Genomic DNA, 10266 nt, shown 5'->3' on the forward strand with positions numbered 1-10266 from the left:
AAACATACGGTCGTGCTTGTTAGAAACGCCAACGACAATGATGCTATATGGCGACCTCTAGGTGACGCTGGTAAGGTAAACATAACAAAACTATCACTGTGGATGTCGGTAATGACTCCTGCAATTACTGAAGAACAGCGACTGCTTTCTTTTATGGATCAAGGTGGTAAAGTGTTGTTATCGTGGCTTACAACAACCACAGATAGTATTCAAAATACCAATAACGGTTTATTCACATGGCATATAGCATCACAGCAGGGAGTTTCTGCACCGCGACATATTTTCATTGCTCTTCAGGATGTTGCATGGGTGGGTAATGAAACACGTTCGCATGTGATATTTGATCAACTTGGTATCACTGACGTTTCCCTGAGAAAAAACGGGCATCAAGAACCATCTGAGAACCTACTTTTAGATTTTGGTAATAATCTTGTTGCACGTGCATATCAACGATTGACGAAATATCTAGCGCGTGATCTAAATATCGATAGTGGTTTGCAAATATCACAATTGGATTTTATCTCTCATTATCCAATCTATTATTTCTCGTTAGAGCATCTTGATTTAACCAGACAGCCTGTCGTTGCTATACACTTTCGGGCTACCGTGAATAGAGACCTAGGAGATATAGCTAATTACAGAGCAATCGCGGTCATACTTTCCGACAAAGCAATGTTGCTTGAAGGTGCTGGCGGCCGAATGAGATTCGTTGATGCACCAGTGGAAAATAAGTAATATTTTCAGAAAACATGTTGTTTTGCGACATTGTCAAAACAATGCAATTAGATCAATCTCGTATTAAATAAAATGTCATACAGTCACGTTAATGTCACTCTGACTTCTGGTCAGGCTAAGAAATTACAATCGAAAAACGCGAGCACATGTGGGGCAACGATAACAATGATCAGATTACTGGCGGTCCAAACAAGTTATCGCTGACTAAAACCCAACTAAAACATTTTAATAAAGCAAAATAAGCAGCGACTGCAGTTCGACTTGATTTCTCTCTAGCCGCGGTCAAAGATATGGTTAAAACCGGTGGTATATTTCCTCTTCTCGCAGCAATACCAGCACTGATAGCTGCTGCTGTCCCAGCTGTTACTAAAGCCGCCGCGTTAGGAGCTGTTGGAACCGCTGCTGGAATGGCACTAAAGAAAGCCACAGGAAAAGGATACAAAAAAGGGGAGATCCGCTCGCGGATCAGGGTTAAGACTTCCAGGAACTCCACCATCATGGTACCCAAAAAGGTTCTAAGTGTTTTCACACCGATGTCAAATTTTGATTTGCTCGATGCTGTTAAACAATTAAATATAAAAAATTTCAGAGGCGTCTTTATGCGAAATCAATTACCACAACAACCGAATAATGCAGAAACCGGAATTATTAATCTTGATAACAGCGATGGTCCAGGAACTCAATGGGTCGCTTACGCGATCGATCCACGTGGAATTATCTATTTTGATTCGTATGGGTTAGCACCGCCAGTTGAATTTCTCCGATATACAAAAAAACATTCCCGCGTCAGGGACAAAGTGAGGGATAAAGTCAACGTCGAAAGTGTGGTACTCAACACTGCCAACACAAACACTGACCGATCCTCCGATATGTGGCAGTGAAGTATTGAATGTTCTTGATGGATCTCGAAATCAAAGATTTCAAAACCACCTCACAAAGTCGTGCACGAGTATACCATGGGTCGATTTAAACAGTTTCCTATCAAATAATGGTTGATATTTATGGAAGATCTCTTCTCGAAATAAAGACAAAAAAACGCGCCGACGTGGATTTATCAAAATATGCGACCAAAGATGAAATCGACATTCTTTTAAGTCTAACCGGGATAGACCCAGATGAGGTTGTTATTTTTCAGGATCGACACGGAAAACTAAAAACCAGTGATATCAAATGGCATGAAATAATTCGTAGGGTTATTGGAGCTGTCCCGGGTAACCTTCCTGTGTTCACTGATAGCGGAAAAATCAGAGATTCGCTGATATCAATCGCGGCGTTGCGAAATGATACGCAGAAAGCTGCAGGGGAACGTGTAGCGAAGACCGGTGATACAATGACAGATGAACTCAGTCTCAGCGGTAACAAAATAACTATGTTAGCGGATCCAACATCGTCGGAAGATGGCGCAAGAAAAAATTATGTTGACGCCATTGACGGTAAACTAACAACGTTGCGGGCTGAATATGATGTTCATGTAAACGCGTTCACAAGACTTCGAAGAAACTTCCAAAAAGCCGATGATGCCACGGATAAATTCTTTGGATCTCCTCCCGTCATCGACATGAAACTTTCTGATATCAAGACCAACATTGACACGATCAAACAAACACAGCAGGATATCGTGGCGGGGATTCCTGATATCGTTAACAAAAACAGTTTGATTTAATTCCCCACTGGAGTTACTCCTGGGCATATCACCAACATAGTGTACACGGTATCATCGGGATTTGCAACATGGTCTCGACAAAATAATAATATCAAATATACAGCAACAGTCACTGGAGTGTATAGACTGTCTGTTTTCAGTGCCGCTAAATTTGAAATCTTCACAACATATCCCTGGAGACATTCCACCGACAAGTATTCCGGGGTTGTGACTATCATATTAAACAAGGGAACCGAAGAAACATTTATACTGGAAGCCGCCGACAAAAAATTAACCGCAACATCTTACTGGTGGTGTTTGGAATTTGTAGCTGAAACCCCTAAATTAGTTACTGCGTAATATAATAAAATGGCCTCAACGACGCAACAATACAGATACAATCAGGTGCAAAAATGGCATTCAGAGTTAAAAATCATCATTGACACATGCACGATAAAGATAAAAAAATATCGTCGACGTGTAACCATGTTAGACAAAATAGTGTATTCGGTATCCGCAGTAGTTGCGTCCACGGGGATATTATTGTCAACGCTAACACCAGTAACAAGTGCAATCGCGATCACAGTTGCAGTTTCAACATCTGCAACAATTGCAGGAGTTGCCAATATCATCGCGAAGAAAATATCCTCGTGCTCGTCAACGAAACTACACGAGTATGAAAAATTAAACATCGATGCCAAAAGCGCGTACATGAAATTGTCATCGTTGATATCGTCTAGTCTCGACGACACAATCATATCAGATTCCGAATTCTCTCAAATGGCCAAGATGTACGGCGATTACACCAAAAATTTTGATTTGAAACAACAGCAGATAAATAATGACAGAGTCGCTACTTCAGCAGGTAGTCGTAAATACAAGTCCGTCGCGAACCTCTCTGCTAACAGTAACCTCAACTAAGCCAGAATTCAGTATTAATTTTTCAACTGCGATTCCAGTAAGCGAGATCGCGTTAGCACAATTACGAGTATATCACAGTTGGCCCAATATCAGATCAGCGTCGTTTGGTAAATTACGAGCAAATAATTCGTTTGTGTTTGCATATAAAAATAAACCCGATGGCACACCAGACTGGAACGTCATTGGGTTACCACCCGGATCTTATCAAATCGAAGAAATCAATGAGGAATTACAACGTCGAATAAAAAATATCACAACAAAGGAATCCAAAATAGCAATAACCGCTCATGAGCCAATGCTGTCGTCCGCGATCGAAATAAGCAACCCAGACTACGCTGTGGATATATACAATAGTTCGATCAGAACAGTGTTAGGATGGCCTGAAGTCGCTCCACCGGAACAACCAATACCACCAGAACCTAAAAAGTCTGACTATGTCACTGACGCGCGGTCATATCATGAAGTTACCCCGCCATATAAAGAACATCTGGATGCTATAAAAAGAGCAAACGTTAGAAGCAGATTTGTCTTCTTCAGAAAGGAACATATTATGTGGCATTTTAATTACCGAGATCCCAGAGGAGGAGGAGTTACTCCCCCCACCCTGTTGACCTACCCGGTATTAATTCATTTTTTAGAGAAATTAAGGAGTTACATAAAGCACAACTAAAGCGGCTATGGCAGAGCTTCCAAGAACATCTTTTTAATATAACAAGTTCACGCAGCGAAATTATTACGCGGATTGAAATATTAAATCAGCTTGCCGCAGACATGGAATATCTTAATCAACGAGCAATTCAGGCAGTAATTGATGCCCCTGATGATCCATATCATGGTAAGCAAAAATTTCTGGACCTTTATTCACTGACAGAAGCCACGCTGCCGGATTTTAAATTTCCTGGATATAACGTACCCGAGATGAGAAAATCTGTCACCGACCTCATCAATAAGTTCTTTGATGACATACTCGCACAATACAGAAAAACACTACCGGAGCCAACTGTCCTCAGACGCAACAATAGCCCAACCGGGCAAGGCCGGCATCGTAAATATAACTGAAGTGGTCGCGGTCAATCTTGTGTGTGATGTCATTGATGGCAGTTACAGCACAGACACGACAGTATCAAATCAAGCCCAGCAAGGATTTATTCTTTATTCATTTACTCCGAAAGAACAACCTGGATTTCTGACTGTGCAAGAGCCGATCAGTCCGGTCTATCTACGACGTCATAATCCGTGGCTGACCAGAATAATGGGAATCCTATTGATTTAAGGAATGAAACACTACATATTAGTCTCTTAGTAAAGTCTTACGACTTCCAATCCTAGGATTTCCAAGTCCTAAAGACTTTCATCGTAAACGATTTTCAATTAATAATATTATATTATAATAATGTCCTTGAAGAAAAAATGTGATGATGATTTCATTGATGATAGCAGTGATGTCACTGACGATGACAGTGATGATGATAGCAGTGATGTCACTGACGACGACAGTGATGATGATAGCAGTGATGTCACTGACGACGACAGTGATGATGATAGCAGTGCCATCACCGTCAACATAAAAATATTTCAATAAATTATTTTAAACAATAAAATAAATATAGCATGTACACGCACGTGAAATGTTTTATATACGACAAACAAGTACTTGAAGAATATATCAAAAAAGTATTCAGCGGAGGGTTGATAGGCGGTGTTAAAATAGTTATTGATGAATACGGCAACGATAATTTTTTACTGACAGAATCGCAGTTGGAACAACTACGAGAGAATCATTTCACGATAATCATGTGTCTTCCAGACCAAATCATGAATTATGCTCACTCGTGCATTTCACGAGATCATCTCAATAAGATATTGCAGTAAAAATATTTTATTTTATATATATTTTCTGCAACACTGACAAATTCACTGAGATTTATAGGGTAATTACTAGTAAAAATCACAGAAATTGTCCGATTTGCTAATTTCATAGGGGCGTTTACTAGTAAAAATCACAGAAATTGACTGAAATTCACAAGCAAGTATTATTTTTTGTGCAAGCGAAATCGTAAAACGATTTTCCAGTAAAAATATTTTATTTTATATATATTTTGTACACACTGTCCGATTTGCTAATTTCATAGGGGTGTTTACTAGTAAAAATCACAGAAATCGTCGAATTTGCTCATTTCATAGGGGTATTTTACTAGTAAATTAGTTTTAAAAAATCTGCAAAGAAAATATATTTCACAATTAATCAAGCAAGTATTATATAATGTATCACCGCGTGAAATGTTTCATACATGATAAAAAACTTCTTGATAAAGCTGTCAACGGAGGAAAAGTTACCCCGGAAAATATAATGGTTGATATATACGGTCATGACGATTTTGTACTGACTGATGCGCAACTGCAGGTATTGATAAAAGATCATGTTGTGATTGCGCATTGCAGTGTACATCAAATCCTCGAATATATACGCGTATTTAGATCTTAGATTGGATTGATAAATCTATATGTACCACCACACAGATGTTTTTGTATATGACGAACAAGCGCTCGAGCAAACAGTTAGGGCTGCATTTGCACAAGAAAAAATTAACGTTAAATTGCTTATTGATGAATACGGAGACGAAGATTTCTACTAACACAGCAACAGTTAGATAGTATCAGACGGGAGCATATTACCACAATAGTGTGCGACAGAGATCAAATTCTCAATTATGCACATTCCTGCATTAAACCCAACCGACTAGGAAAAATACTATCGCGCTGACGACGAAGAAAAAAGTGATATATTTTTTTACTTTCAGTTTCTATTCCAAGTAAATCAAGGTGAGATATTTACTTCCTCGTCGTCCTTGATGAAATCAGCGCTGATTTCGTCGTTGACTTTGTCCTTGATTTCATCGTTGCCTTCGTCAGCGGACATACAATTTTTCAATTTTCTAACCCGAGTATTTATTATTTTTTCATTTCATACTCGGCCGCCAATGCCAACCTAATCTTTCAATTGCACGAGACAATGAAACGAATTCATTTATTTGTGCTTCTTCTACTGTAGCCAACGATTTATGCAAATTATTTTGAATTTTTTTATGAATCGATATTGAGCAGGAAGAATATAACGCCCTGCATTTAGCTTCATGTAATGATTCAAAATCAGACATAATTGTTTCAGAATTTAGTGATAAATTAAATCCGCGTTCTTCTAATTTTTTTAATAGCAGCAACCACATTATTGATATTTTCGTAATTCATATTTATATATCTTTTTATATATTTAAAAGTAAAAATGTGGGTCGTTTGACCCTGAAGCATTGTATTTACACTATTTACAGACATATAATATTTACAATTGCATATATAACTTAATTCTATCTTATCCTAGGACGGTACAGACATATATTATTTGCAGTATTTACAGTAGTACGGTACAGAAGCATATTTACAGCATTGTATTTACAGTAGGACGGATATAGAAGCATATTTACAGCATTGTATTTACAACTTAATTCTAACTTATCCTAGGACACATAGCATTTACAGTAAGACGACTTATCCTAACGGAGTCATTTTCTACATTCAACAGCGGGTATACAATCCCCTCAAAATCAACCCCTTGATGACGCAAAAAACATCCGAGATTGTATACCACTGTTGAACTTCGAAGACTCCGTCTTCTAATAAGACCGTATCGTATATAATCCGACTAATACTTGAAAGTTCAAAAATAGCTCGCGCGTGACTTGTTTAAAATGTTTAATTTGTTCTTTTTTCTTAAATATGATTGTGTGGAAAATACAGATGAACCATAAACCCAAACAAGTGCAATAAAATAAAGATTTCATCTGTGAACAAAATATTATACACCCGCGGGTGTTGACAAAGTCACCTTGACAAAGTCACTTTGATAAAGTCAAGGGGAAGTAATTGGAGATCGTGTTACACGGAGAACCATTTACCCGTCTGTGGTCGTTAATTTAAATTCTGATTTGAAAAATACCCGTGAACGCGGAAGTGTTATAAATAACAATTGTATACCACTTAGTCGCGCTGGATAAATTTACCTACAATGATATCTCAAGGAGTATTGCACAAAGGGAGGGAACTAATTGCATGAGATATGCCTAACGGAGTTATCTCCGTTTAAATAAATATAATTCTACGTAATTATTTGATAGTTTATCTTCATTATTGATACTGAAAGGTGATTTTCTACTTATATTTTTTGACAGAGCGGATTTGTATATTTAGTCTGCGACTTTTCGTACTGATGGTATACAAATATCAAAATACTTGCCAGCTGAGTTCATAGATGGGAATATTATTTCTTCGTATCTAAATTTATGGATACAACTCTCTTGGCGCTCTTATCACTACGGCCAGTATTACCAAACCTACAATTTTGGCTTTGCGTCACAATTCTCAGATTGGAAAAATTATTATTAAGTCTTTGTCCATCAATGTGATCAATCACAAGACCATCCTTGATCTCTCCATGGAAACACTCGAACACGAACCTATGATTATAATGCTTCTTTTTCCTAGTGCCGAATTTAAGATAACCAGAATTATTAACAACACCAACTGGTTTTTTCAATCTACAGTGTCTGACTATTCCCTCGCATGATGATTCATAATTTTTAATGGTTGGATGTCGGACAAATTCTTGGCTCATTTATATAATAATATATTTGTCTAAATCCTAATTTGTCTGAAAACTTATTTAAATAATCGCGCTCGGATTTCAACGCGGTATGGTTATTTTCTTTTCTTGTTGTAATATCGCTTGAGTTCAGGGTATCGTTTTCCTCCGCCATTTGCACATAACTATGTTTTACCTCTGACTCCGATGCCACATCGCAGGCACGGTATTGGTCATAAACTTCCACGTCATACGCTTTGGGAATGTATCCCGCAGAATTCACCTCTGCAGGATTTATTACAGCGAGTTGATGATTTTGTACCAAGCCACTTACAATGATTCATATATATAATATTTTCTTATTTAAATATTTCTCTTAAATATAATATGGAGGAATCTGAAAGATTATCTACCATTGGCACTGGAAGATTCGATCTTGACAGATTAACCCCTGACTCACGACGACGTTCCCTGACTGATCTGTTTGATATTATCAGGAATTCCTAAAAAGAATTTCGCGACGACGGCGCATCACACGTATGGTAGTCATTTAAAATTATACGCGACACCGAAGGTGTTGTTGACAGTCAGTGTTGACTCTGTCATCGACGCTACAATGACTGATGCACGGGCGAAAACAATTATCAATTATCTCTTTGATGGATATGAAGGTAGCCGGAAATATTTTTTCAGAATAAAATTTATTGTGCAAGCAGATTCCGATACGTGGATTATCCGTGACAAACTCGACCCTGTCCTTGCTAGCGGAAAGACTGTTCTGTTAAGTAGTGGTTGTGAACCAGGAGCGCTGACCGGGATTGATAAACCATATTACGCTCGAGGATATCCTGTGACCGCGGTCATTTATGGAATCTATCCGATAAATAAAAATTGATAAAATCACCCCGATGAGGACGACTTCGTCAATGACTACGTCATTGGGGCTGAATTGTGTAGCCGAGCGAGTAATGGAACATTTTAAAAATGCGATGCGGGGAAACGGTCTGACTGCGTTAAGACAGTCCAAAATAACAGCGTGGGCTAAGAGGGTCAAGCAAACAGGAGCATCAGTAAACGATGTCGCCAAGCTAGAAAGCGCATTAAGATTTCCCATAACCGTAACAACTATAACAAAGGAAGTGTTATACAAATCGAAATATAATCGATACGGGGCTCCAATAAATATCATTGATCATAACGCTCATGCTTGGACTAACGCAGTTACGATATTTCCGCGGGATCGTGTTGTGAAATATTATCGCGGGAACATATTCGATGCTATCAAACAGATAAGCAAAACCGACCCTGTGTCGATGTGGTTGTTTAAAAGTTCCGAAGATTCCGAGTATGATCAATTTGTAAAACCTAACGGCGAATTATACCGAACAGAGTCGTTGCAAAAACAAATGAAAAAACTCGCAGAGAAATATGCAATCGAAGAAAACACCGATCAGTTATTAACTAATTGTTTTACAGTTCCGACTGTTGTCGCTCACACTGCAAGAGAAAGAAATTCGTGGAGACCAACCCGAAGTGAGTTTCTCTCGGATATACAATTGAGTTTTATCGAGTATGGACATGGCGGACTGTGGAATACCCAGTATGACCACCGGGATATGATTTCCGTGGATATGATTACGTGTTATCCGGGAAGCTTTCTTGGGAACGGCGAGTGCCGCGAGTATTTTAAGCGATTTGGACATCCCACGAACTCGATGACACGAGTTGCTATAAATGGTCCTTTACCCGACTTTGACTTGACAGGATTTGCTCGTGTAACTTCGTTTGAATTTGCTGAAAAACTTCATCCGTGCTGTTATGTTTGGTTTAGATGACACGCTAGTGAAAAGCGTTGGGCACCAATAGTGTTATTGCGATATATGCTTGACAGCCGAATACTGGTATCGTTGACTGTCAGTGAAGCAATCATATCATATCGACCGCAGACTTCAGTTTGGTTACCAACACCGGAGCGTATCAGTGTAGATGATGTTATTAGCGAGTATGCATGAGAAAGTCCAAATACCCCGATGGATGTCATTGTCGGTGAAGCTCCTAAACTTCTCGAGATCAAAATCCGCAACAATGAAAAAACAGCAAAGGATCTCGGACGAAGAATAATCGGTAAATTTACTCAAGGTGGTGCATATGATCATAAACTACATCACTCGCGGCTGATTATCGATGATGCTGAATTGGATTTTATAATTGCTGACGCCGTTGCGAGAAATATATTTTGTAATCGGCAGGACGCGCTCTTGTCCGACGGGGAAAAGTGGGGAACAATTGTAAGTTATATCGACCGAGAATCGCCTCAATGCACACATTTAAG

The sequence above is a fragment of the Sinohyriopsis cumingii genome, unplaced genomic scaffold (genome assembly GCF_028554795.1).
Source record: "Sinohyriopsis cumingii isolate HCF-2022 unplaced genomic scaffold, ASM2855479v2 utg002198l, whole genome shotgun sequence".
In the NCBI taxonomy this organism is placed as follows: domain Eukaryota; kingdom Metazoa; phylum Mollusca; class Bivalvia; order Unionida; family Unionidae; genus Sinohyriopsis; species Sinohyriopsis cumingii.